Below are 12,160 nucleotides of genomic sequence, written 5' to 3'. Positions count from 1 at the left end.
ACTGGTGATGAGCAACATGCAGTTTTACTGCATGCCCTTGGGGGCCTCTGCTATCACCCAGTGATGGCACCCTCAGAAGTCCCACCACCTCTCCTTAGCAGCTGCCCAATGCATTTTCCCTTGCTCTCTATTTCAGAAGTCTGCTTGCCTGGTTTTGCCTTCTGTGGGGCATCAAAGCTGTTAGTGGCTACCGGTGTTGGTGTCATCTCCACAGCTGGACTGGCTGCCTCTCTGCTCTTGCCTTCAAGGGCCCACCAGTGCTCCTTGCTGCACTGTCAAATATTTGTTGAGTCTTTGTGTAAAGTGGAGCATATGTGGGTCCAAACACAGGGAAATGCACTGCTACAATTCTCCTGGCTTATGAATGAGGCAATGACAGGGCTCAGCATCTCATCTGGGACCCCTGCTGTGGTGGATGAGAACCCAGAGTGCCCAACTGGATGTGTCTTAACACTGCCTTTTCTCATTTTGGATAGCTGGCTGTGGCTTCTTTATTTTGGCTGAGGATTACCACGTTCTTTATGTGCTTAACCACCTGGTTGATCTCCAGACATTGCACTAGCTTTTATTAGCATGAAAGTTGACCAGTCTGTTGTATCTGACATTTCTACTGATGGTCTCAGAGTTCTAAGCATTATCTGCAACAGATCATACATCGAACTGCACCCAATTTCAAGGAAATTGCACCCAGTTTCTGGTAAATTGTTCCCAAGGAGAGCTGCCAAAGAGGCTGAAGAAGCTCAGGAGTGCCAGGACCACTCACACAAACTGAGCATACACAAGTCGATGGGACTTGGCAGCACGTGTGTGAAGGGGCTTAGAAGGCTGGACGATGTGACTGCAAAGCCACGCTTCGACATTTGTAGCAGGGGAAGTCCCAGATGACTGGAAAAGGGCATATATTACACCCATCAACAAGTGCAAAGAAAGATTTGGGAAATTACAGATGAGTCAGCCTCACTTGAGTCCCTGGAAAAATTATGGAGCAGATTCTCATAAAAGTTATTTCCAAGAAGAAAACTGAGAGAAGCTAATACCTACCTCAGCTAACCCAGCCCTCTTCCACTGTCAGAGTTCACTATTTGCTTTCTCATTGCTTCAAGAGAGGCCTGCGAGGCTGACTGTGCTCAGATGAAGGCAAAGAAGGCCTGAAGGAAAACATTCATGTTTTGTCATCTGTAATTAACCTGGCTGCCTGTTCAGCAGCAGCCTGTCTTTTCCTTGACCTATGTGACAGTATACTTACAGTAAGTCAGTACTTCCTTGCTACTCTTGACATCTCTTGGAGTCTGTGCTCTAGCCAGGCTTCAGTCTGCATCTCTGCATGCCTCAGCAGTACTTTTCTTGTCTCCTTTGGCAGACTGTTCCCTCTTCCATACCTCTCACACTCCTCTCTGCAACTGAGCTCTCTCAGCAGCTCACTCTTCAACCATGCTGGTTTCTGTGCACATTTTGCCCTTCAGGGAGGCAGGGCAGGTGGCAGCATCATTTTGGCTTTGCCACCCCCAGTGCTTTACACCAGGTATATCACCAGCCCACATAGAACTGCTCCCCTTTCCCTCGGGGAAGGAGCTCAGTGGCCAGCCGGTGGCTCAGGTTTCCATCTGTGCCTCTCAAAAAATTAGTGTCGGAAAAACAAAGTGAAATTGGCCATAGGCAGCTGCAGAAGAGACAAAATCACAAGGCAGCGCAGGAGGACCAGTCGTTTCAGATGCAGAAACCACGGCCCTAATAGGCTTTTCTTATTGATCTGCACTGGATTTTAATGGCAGACCATTTCAGTGAAGTCTCAGTTGTTTGAAGCTCCTTAAATGAGGATTTAGGAGGTGTTTTTCAGCATGCAGGCTAGACATTAAAGTTCCTAATTACTTAGTCTTTATGAAGCAGCTTGTTTCCTCTACTTTCTTTGCTTTTGATTCTTTCTAGCATTTATTTCTCTCTTTTAGTGTCCTGAAGTACGGAAGATCCTGCTCCATGTGGGGAATACATAGCACTGTTTCCCTAAGGACATTTGCTTTTTGCATCATTTCAGTTCCTCGCTGGGCTTTTTGCAAGCTTAGTTGGTGATAAATGAGCCAGACAACAGATGGCAGAACTCCCTCTGTTAACATGGAAAGCGGTCCTTTACCAGGGGCGTCCACTTAAAAATGCAGCTGCCCGCTGGTGCGCAGCCAAACTTCCTCCTGAGAACGCCCTCTGAGAGCACTGCAGAGTGGGATGGATGCGAGTGGCTCTAATCATCTCCTCAGCAGGCTGCTGCTAAAGGCGTCCTGCAGTGCAGCCCTGCTCTTTTCATCCTCACCCTGCAGAACCAACAGCTCTTCCGGGCAAGCAGTGCTTTGCTGCATGTCAGAAGCTCATCCAGCTCATCATCTTCATTTAGCCAAACGGTCACTGCAAGGAGTTGTTTCTTTTGTCTGAAAGGATGTTGCATGGATAGCATAGAGAGATGCATGGAAATAAATCAGCATCAGAGCTTGGGTTGTGTGAGCCAGGTCAGCCTGCCACATGTAGGTGCTGCTGCACTCTAAGGCTTGCCTTTCCTTTCCAAATCTGTCTTTTGTATCACGTCTCACCTGGGTCCATTGCATTACGCTTTTATCTGCTCTAAAAATATTGCAGCTGGTGCCTTTGAGGAAAAATATTAGATATCAGCTTAATATTCTTATTCTTCAGGGTGAGACTGAACAGGGGAGAAACAGACTCAGGGATACTTTCCCACTGACTGTTTTTAGAAGCTTTGAAGATCTGAGAGCTCTTGGATCCTCATGTTTTGCTGAGATGTTACACTGACAGCGAGCACCGCCGTGGTGCCACCATTTTGGCCTCTCACAGTCCTTTATTGCTGCAGGAGAGCAGGACAGCTGTAAGCTAAAGGTGTTACCGGATGAAACTCTCATGTGAGCCTTCTCCCAGCCGGACACACACAGCTCTGCTCTGCCTCACTGTGACCAGAACACGGCTGCTGCAGGGACTGTGGTGCTGCTGATGGTGGGCACAGCAAACAAACCCACCCACAGCAACTTCCTTAACCTGCAGCTGACTGTGTTTCAAACAGCAAAGCTGTGCTTGGCTTTGGCTTCTTTTTTCTTCTGGTTTTCTTTCCCTCTCCGAAGCTCACCATTCCTGTTTTTGGTATAGATACAAAGGTCGTGGCTGTCAGTATGGTGGGTGACTCACTCTCATGTTTGAGCAATGTGATCAACGTGGAAGCACCGAAGTCCCCGATCAGTGCGTGCTCCCCGCGGGCTGTGTGCACGGAACGCGTTGAGGTGGGCGCTTGCTGCCCTGAGCAGCGGCAGCACCGTGTGGGATTGCTCGTGAGCTGCGTGCCAGAGCAAAGATGTGCTGGGAGGAGGAAACAAAACCTCCATCTCTGTAATTTCAGTGTCATACACATCCCGTCCTCTCTCCCGGCAGCACCGGCGTCGCTAGGTGGAGCCCTGGGGCAGCTCCTGCACAGGAATGATTCGGGTTGGCAGGGATCGCCGGGTCCCAACGCCCTGCTATAGGCGGGGTCACCTCCCTCCTGACCGGGTTGCTCGAAGCCCATCCAGCCCGGCCTCAAATGCCTCCACGGAGGGGGCATCTGCAACATCTCTGGGCAATCTGTCCCAGTGTCTCACCACCCTCACAGATGCTGATGGTCTCCAAAAGAGATCTCATTGGCTGTCAAAGTCAGTGGGACCTTGGGCTGCGTGCACACAATGCATAGAGTTATGTGTTTTATCAGACGGATACATGCAGAAGCTTGGCGAGCTGGGCTGCAGCCAGCACTGAGTGCCATTCACCAGCACGCTTTGCAAGAGCAGACATTCAATTAGAAGAAAACAAAATCCGAGGAGGAAATGATTGGTTTTATCCGTCTTGTGCCAGCTAGAAATTAAACCTTTGAAGTCAAAGACTGTTTTGTGCTGGTATTAAAGCATTCTTATCTGGCTCTTGTTCTGCTGGGGCGAGAGCTGCCTCCTTTTGAAATCCTTTCCTCGAAGTCTTCTCATTTCTGAGCTGCCTTTGAGAGTAGAAATTCTGGGGGGGGGAAGAAGTCTTAAAAGAGAAAAAGGAACCCTGAAATACACTACATGGAAAATTACAGTATGGAAATAGTTTCACTCACTGAATCCAACCTGTACATCCTTCCCTGAAGTGAGGGAGAAAGCAGTTCTCGCTCAACACAATGAAAACTATTCAACTTATGAAATACCTACCATAACTTCTGCAGAATTTGAATGATGACATTTATAGTATTAGAAGTGGAGTGTACTTGTGTGCTTTTTTTCCACCTCAAAGTCTAAAAAAAGCATTAATCTAAGGTGGTTGATTTGTGAGCAAAGACTACTTACTGAGATTAAGAAATAGCATGTAGATGTAACACAGCTACTGTAAAATTGTATTTTTTTTAAAGCAGTGATTGGAAGCCGAGTGATTGATAGCCTTATGGACTTTCCTTGCATGAGCAGCTACCACAGCATCAGGAAATGGTAGAACTCTTGTGTTCAGATTCAAACCTGATGGAAAACACCAAAAACACAACTTGGTTTCACTTAGGATAGATTTTAAAATAGCTGAGAAAAGCTGAGGTCACACAGCGCTTGGTTTCAGAGCAGATTATCCCTTCCTCTTCTTTTACATAGAGCAAACCACCTCTAAATGCACCAGCATCATCTAAATTGCTAACTGAACCTGTCACACCTTGCAGTGTTTAGAGGCTTCTAGAATGGGGCACATTTGCATGGGAGCCACCTGAGCAACCACCACACTCCCACTCTGACACATGAGCTGTTTTGCTCAGTCTGCAGGAACCACTGCAGACCTCCTCGCATAAAAAGAGGTTTGGGGGAGTATTAAGTTCTGATTGTGTCACCTTCTAGGTTAAAAATAAATAAATCAGTTGCCTTCCCTGAGTTCAAACCTGTCTAAATAATCCATTCCTATAAAGTCCAGGTCCCATCACACAAACCAAGGCTATGCTTTCGCCTCAGTAGACATAAACAGGGCTTAGTGTCCTTGATATGAGGGAATGACCAAAGGTGAGAACAGTGTTCAAACCACTATGTAGGGCATTATGAAGAGGAAAACCTACTTAATGGAAAACCTTACTTAATGATAGAATCGTTCAGGTTAGAAAAGACCACTAGGACCATCTAGTCCAACCACAGACCTATCCCTACCATGCCCACCAACCTTGTCCCTCAGTGCCACAATTAAATGTTTCTTGAACACCTCTAGGGATGGTGACTCTGTCACCTGTTCCAGCCTGTTCCAAACCTTCACCACTCTTTCTGAGAAGAGATTTTTCTTAATATCCAACCTGAATCCCTCTTGGAGCAACTTGAGGCCATTACTGTAACTGTTACTTCAACTTGTTCCTTGAGAGAGCTCATAAGCCTTCATCCCAGTAGGGTACAATAATGTCAATTTCTCCCTAAGTTTTGAATAGACATGGGTCTTTTTCTTCCTTTCCCCATGCCAATTTTCAAGTCTTGTCTGAAATTTATGGTTCTTTTCACAAATGTTTTTGCTGTAGACCTCAATATATATAAATGAAGTAATGATGGCACCACACAGAGAAGATAATCAATGTCACTTCTCAGATTAACAGTGAGAAAGATATGTGTCTGCAAAGAGCAAGGCTCAAAGGCTCTTTTTCCCTCCCTGAGTGGGTGTCTGATTAGGGCAGCTTATCCCATATTAAGGCTGACACAGGACCAAAGACTTTGCATGTAGCTCAGGGTTCCCAGGTTGTGCAAGCTGCCCAAGCATGACATCCCCTTTGAAATCATTAGATGTTCTGCACCCAGCTGTGCTGGTTATGTGACGGAATCACGTATGAGGTTTGGCACGTGTCAGGAAAAATGCTCTCATAGAGGCCTCGTAAAGCAGAGGTCTGTTTGCTGCACCACTGTTGAAAGGTCCGGGCCATGTGCTGCGAGATGAATGGAAGACATTTGTAATCTTCACAAGGTATCTGACAAGGTCACTGTGCGTGCAGGTCGTGCTGCTCCGTCCATTCACATCTGCTTGACAACAGATACATCCTCTGCCAGTTAATTTTGGTGAGATCTGAGGGCGCAGGCTACCCACACAACTTGCAATCCTGCATGAATCTGATTGTTTTTGACATTCATACTTCCTCTCTAGATTAAGGTTTTGCAGTTCTGACCTACATTCATTGAGCCAGCAGCTATAGCTCTTAATCATCACATATTTGTTGCTACACCACTGCCGGTGGCTTTCAACCTCACAGCTAAGCAGAGCAGAGCTGCCAGACCTCATGTACCTTGCTACATGGCCCGTTTAATCCTGGCTTCAAGGTAAGGAGTCAGACTGTGATGTGAGGTGACCAAGGAGCCAGCATCTGGGACTGTGCTGCAGGAAAGGATGGCCAGGTAACCTCCTTCTCAGCCATCTCCAGGGATTTATATTGCATGGAGAAAGTATTTCCTTTTATCTGTGTGCACTTCCCATCTACCAATTAGCTGAATATTCCCTTGTTTGGCAAAGAAGAAAAATGAGAAGCCCCAGATCTCTCTTCTCCACATCATTTCTTATTGCCCACTCTCAAATTCTCTGCTACTTTTCTGCTTTGCAGGGCATGCAGTCTCACTGCTTCAAATCTCTCTTTGATTGGGAAGGTTTCATATTTGTTGTGTTTAAGAACTTCCCCAAGTCCTTGTGATGATACCTTTTGTGAAATCTGTCAAGCAGTGAAGATACAGTATTATTCCTGCCTGGGTCTGCGTAATGCTTGGTCATTTGAAATGTCTTAAAATCTGTTCTTTTTCTATCTTTCAGCCCACTCTCTAAACTTCCTAATGTCTTGTCAACGTTCTTGATTGCCTGTTGAGCTCTGCAGTGCCACCTGGGTCACTTTATGAAACTGAGACAGTTAATTTAGAGCCCTTAAGGTGCTTGAAATGCTCTCATTACGCCTCCAGCCTGCATTACTTTACATTTACTGACACCAAATTTAATTTCTGTTCATCTAACTAGTTCATGTCTCCAAAGATAATAGCAAAGAATTCCAAGAGGGCACTTTACTGGGAGAAGCATGGCTTTATGTTTGTTACCAACTAGTCTGTGTAATGAGGAAGATGTCCTATGGAAAAGAAAGATCCGTGCAGACTTCACTCAGACAGCATGCTGAGGTGAGAAGGGGGGACCTTCTGTTTTAGACACTCAGATTTCATATGCAAGCAACATAATAAAGCAGCGCCCTTTGTGGCTGAAGGCGGTGTTGCCAGGGTTAATGAGGGATGACTTCCATTTGCAGGACTGGTGCTGCTGAGCTGTCTGAGCATTCCAACCCAACTCGACAGGTATTTGTAATGACAGGCATCAGACCATAATGCTGGCTTCCTTCTGTTTCCCAGTGTCTGTAATATTGAGTCAAGTAAGAAACCAAGGATTTGTCCTAACCACATAGAGAAAATTTTTCTGTGGGAATAAACCTGGTGAAGGATATTCATGCAGCACATGGATCCAAATTTTCACATGGATTTATTAAGAAAGCTTTTCCTGGAACAAAAAAAAAAAAAAAAATCAAGAGTCAGACAGACACTTTGGGCATAAACACGTCTTTCTGGCAATCTCGGGTGGTTCGCTCTCAGCTCTGAGAACACCCACTCCTCCCTGCTGTCTGGAGCAGAGAGGCCACGGGGGTGTTTCAGTGCACTTTAGCAACTGCCTGCATGACTACAGCCCACCATGCACAGCCCGAGAGCTGCTCACCTTCTCACATATTAACTAATTATTCCAGAAAGCATCAAAATAATCAGTAAATGACAACTGTGCATCCTTTTGTGATCTGCTTTGCGGCATTACGTCGTCACCAAGGCACCATTAAAGCAGTGGTATTTGGGGTGTGAGAGTGTTCAGGTTCACAGTAATCTTGCTCACTACAACCCTTCCACCTCCTTCACTCATTTGGAAAACTGGGGAGGAAATGTGCAGCTCCCAACTCCTTCCTTTGCTGGGCACCTCTCTCTGACCATCCCCAGCATTGCTGTTGCCTCTCAGGCCAGCGGAGAGGCCGCCTCATACTGCTGGACATCCTGCCCTGCCCCACAGCAAAGTTATTTTAAAGCCTGCCAAATTCAGCAGTGTTGATGTGTTCCTCATCCCTCTCCCTGCAATATCTAGTTGCCGTAGTTACCTCATGTATCTAAGGCAACCAGATGTTGTAGACGAAATAGCATCAACAAGTGCGAGAATGACAAGAGCTGTAACTGGCTGCCCAGAACTAAGCTGCCCAGGGCTGCTTCCCACCAAGGAAGAGAGGTCTCGAAAGAGCTGTGAAGGGATTTTTGGAGCACGTGGCCATCCTTATCAATTTTTGCAGGACAAAAAAAAAAAAAAAGTCAAGCTGGAAAAGGAGCAGCTAAGGCACATTTTGTTTAAATAAACTGCAGAGGAAAACTCCTAAGCTAAGCATTGCTGCTTTATGAAGAAAATTACAGTGGATCTACAGCACCTTAGGTGCTGCCATATTCCAGCAGGAGCATCTCGCTGCAGCTGCTCTCCTGCACCTCCCTCCCTCCTACAAAGGCTGTGACTCCATGCGAGGGGCTAGGGAGAGCTCTGAGCGATTAATTCAGGTGGTGAAAGCATCCTCCCTCCTAAGGCTGACAAAGCACAAATCAGGCACAACACCTTTTCAGGGAACCTTTCTCACCACTGAGAGAAGCAGGTGCTTAGCGTTACATTAATTTTAAACCCCTAATTAGTGTTACTTGAATCCTGGCCCAGCTCCAGGTTAATTCATTATATTCTTCCAAACAGAGCTCCCTGCTGGCTTTATTTGCATGCAGCAGGCTGGATGCCCACCCACCAACACCTTTTCTTTGCTCTGCATATAGGGAATGCGGTGTCACTGAGCTGCCATGGAGTTGGGGCTGTTACAAGCCAAATCCTTTGCTATGAATGCAGTATCAGCAGCAAAAGTTGCTGGGAAGCCTTCAGTGCTGCTGGAAGATGTTAAGTACGAGGAGTTGCTGATGTCCCTGGTTTGCTCAGCCCAGAGCAGAGGAGCTGAGGGGAGGCCTGATGGCAGCTGCAGCTCCTCACAGGGAGCGGAGGGCAGCGCTGAGCTCTGCTCTGTGACAGCGACAGGGCCTGAGGGAATGGCATGGAGCTGTGTCAGGGGAGGGGAGGTCAGGGAAAGGTTCTGTACCAGAGGGTGGTGGGCATGGAATGGGCTGCCCAGGGCAGTGGGCACAGCCCCCAGTGCCAGAGCTCAAGTCGTGTTTGGACACAGGACCACCCAAAATCCAAACCCTGTGTGGAGCTGGATTCAGTGACCCTTGTGGGACCTTTCCAGCTTGGGATATTCTGTGATTCTGTAAAGTGCATTGGCCAGAGGTGGAATGGGGCTGCACGTGAACCATGCCTTGGCCTGCTGCTGGTCACCACAGAGCTTTGGTGGTTGTTGGCCACTGGCACCTTGAGGGCCAAGGATGTTTTGTGCCTTGTGAGTGGGGTCTGCCTGTGGGAGCTGGGGGGGATTGCAGAACAACCTGGGCCTTTGTGGCACCAGCTGGCAGCCCAGCTGCACACTATTATTATAGAACCATCCAGGTTGGGAAGGACCTCTATGATGCTTGAGTCCAACCATCTGCCTGGCCTACAGTCCCATCACTAAACCACGTCCTCTGACACATGTGTCAAATCTGCTTCTGGCTCTGCAGAGTTTTAGCTGAGTAAGAAATGCTGGGTCACCAAATGCACTAGGGCAAAGAGCAGTACAGCAGGGATGAGGAAAAGGACTTGGCATGTTTCAGCCAGGATTTCAGCTTGGCTGAGTTATCAAGCGAGCAGAGACACAAAAATGTCATTGTGCAGAGCTGGCTCCAGAGCTCGTCATGCCTCAAGCTGTGAGGTGAAGGTGAAGGGACAGGAGTGCAGCAGGGGCACTGTGGAGGATGTTCAGGCACTGGCATGGCCTGGTGCACAGCAAAATGTGAGAAGAATGATCACTTCTTGGGTATTTACTGAACTGGGCAGGGGGCACTTAAGACCTGTGTGAGCAATTAATGCTGATTAGCAGTTCCCTCTGCTGGCTGAGCTAATGAAGTTATGGCTTCTGTCCTACAGGTGTATTTCTGCTGCTGGAAGATGCAGTTAAGCCAAGTGATATGGTATCTCTGCACATAACCTAATGAGGACAGCTACACAAAACAGTGCTGGGGGATCTGTGCGACAAAATAAAAGTACAGCTTGCTTTTCTGCCATCAAACTCCTTTCTAGTAATGAAAAGAGCAGAACAGCCAGGGCTGCTTGCTCTAGGAGTGATCCTGGCATATATTTCCCCAGGTAGTTCAGAGCCACTGCTGATGATAATTTGTGTTGGTTTTGTTGCTGCATCATCTCACAGGTTTGCGTGTGCGTACAGGCACTGTTTGTGTGGGACTTGGAGCAAGAGTGGGAATCTACCAATTGTTTAATGTTTTATAAAATGTTATTTTAAGAGGCTGTGCATTTTATATTTTAATGGGGCAAAATATTTTTTCCCTCCTCCTTTCTTCCATTAAGGAAGGGTAAGACAGACCATTAACAAGTCTTTTGCATCTCTCACACAAGATGGAGATGTGGAGACTTACATAAAACAAGTTATGAGCCAATTGTTATGAAGCTCCAAAGTCTTAAATCACCATGAAATAAGAAATAGAGGAAGCCCATTTCAGGCCAGGTAGTCGGTATCCGATCTGCTTCCTTCTGTCCAAGCATCTCCCCATGATGCGGTTCTGCAGGAAATGAGGGCTTGCAGTGAATCCACTGTCTGCTCACAGACCTGAAATCATCAGCTGGAGTCACAGCTCACACAGTGATCCTAGGAAAACATTGTTACAGACAAATGTGCTTTTCTTTTATTCTATGGATTTATGTATGTATTTGTTTTGAGTGTGACTTACTGGTCTGCTCTGTGCTTTTGGATATCTCTGTCCGCTTCTCTCTGTGGAGTGGAGCCAATGCCAGCCCACTTGTGCCACAGGGCTCTACAAACAAACACAACGGGGGGGTATGAAACTAGGTGACTGTTTTCACATTCAGGGTAACTGGCTTGAATCCAGCTGCTGAATGCTTTCCACTATGGGATTCTTGTGGGTTTTTGTGAAGAGCTCTTACACCTTCTGCCTCTCCACCACTCGGCAAGGGGGAGGACTGGATGCTGGACAGCCACCTCCAGCCTTGCCAGGGAAACCTGCTCCTGTCTGGCCAAAGCTGTAAAGGGTTTGAAGTACAGACTTGAACTCCTCAGGAAAACTTCTACAGCCAAAACAATAGCTGAACACAAGCATCTCATGCCCAGACCAGGCTTACTGTGGGAACAACTGGATGCAGCCAGGGAAAGAAGGCGGCTCAAGAGAGTGGCTGCAGTGGGAGGCAAGGACAGCCAAGCTAAACAATGTCAGTCTGCTACCACATTCTCCTCCTTCTCCTCCTCAGGAGAATGATGGGGAGCAGCTGCCCTCCCATGTGAGCTGGGATCAAGATGCCCTGCTCAGATCCTCGCTATCCAGGGGCCAAGGACCCCTGCTATGCTCAGCTCTGCTGGCATCAAGCCTTTGGGCCTCAACTCACCCCTGTGCTGCTCAAGTGCTCCTGCCTGGGTGCATTCTCACTTTCTTACTTGAACCAGGGAATTTGCATACAGAAAGTCCCATTAGCCCTGATCAAGTGACATTTATGTTGTGGTGTTAAGCAGCCAGAAGCAGAGAGAGTCAAGTTATGAACTGAACACATTCCCCTTCTAAAACTGAAACAATTGGTGGTGTCACAGGAGTTTCTCAGGAACGTGTTCATAATAATTGTATAGCCTTTCTTGCTGGGTTTTCATCAATACATTAAAATTGAATTTCTGCAATGTCAGGAAGCTTAGTAAAAGTAAAATGCCATGCCCTTTAAAAAGATATTTTTTTACATAAAGTACTGAACCTTATATACAGATGCATTAATTCATTGTTACTGTTTGAAATTTATTTGATTTAAGCTACTAATTATATTAGCTATTAGATAATAATTGTAATAGAGCTGCAAGAGTTCTCATTCCCTGCATGGTCCAAACTCCTTAATAAGGACTGGGTCGTTTCTAGCTAATGACTCCCAAATAGTTCCCGACTTTGTGAGGCACAGTCAGTGCTTATGTTGCTTATTGCTTTAT

This window comes from Phasianus colchicus, chromosome 3, assembly GCF_987193195.1.
Source record: "Phasianus colchicus chromosome 3, bPhaCol1.hap1.1, whole genome shotgun sequence".
Lineage (NCBI taxonomy): Eukaryota > Metazoa > Chordata > Aves > Galliformes > Phasianidae > Phasianus > Phasianus colchicus.
This window is presented reverse-complemented; position numbering follows the sequence as displayed.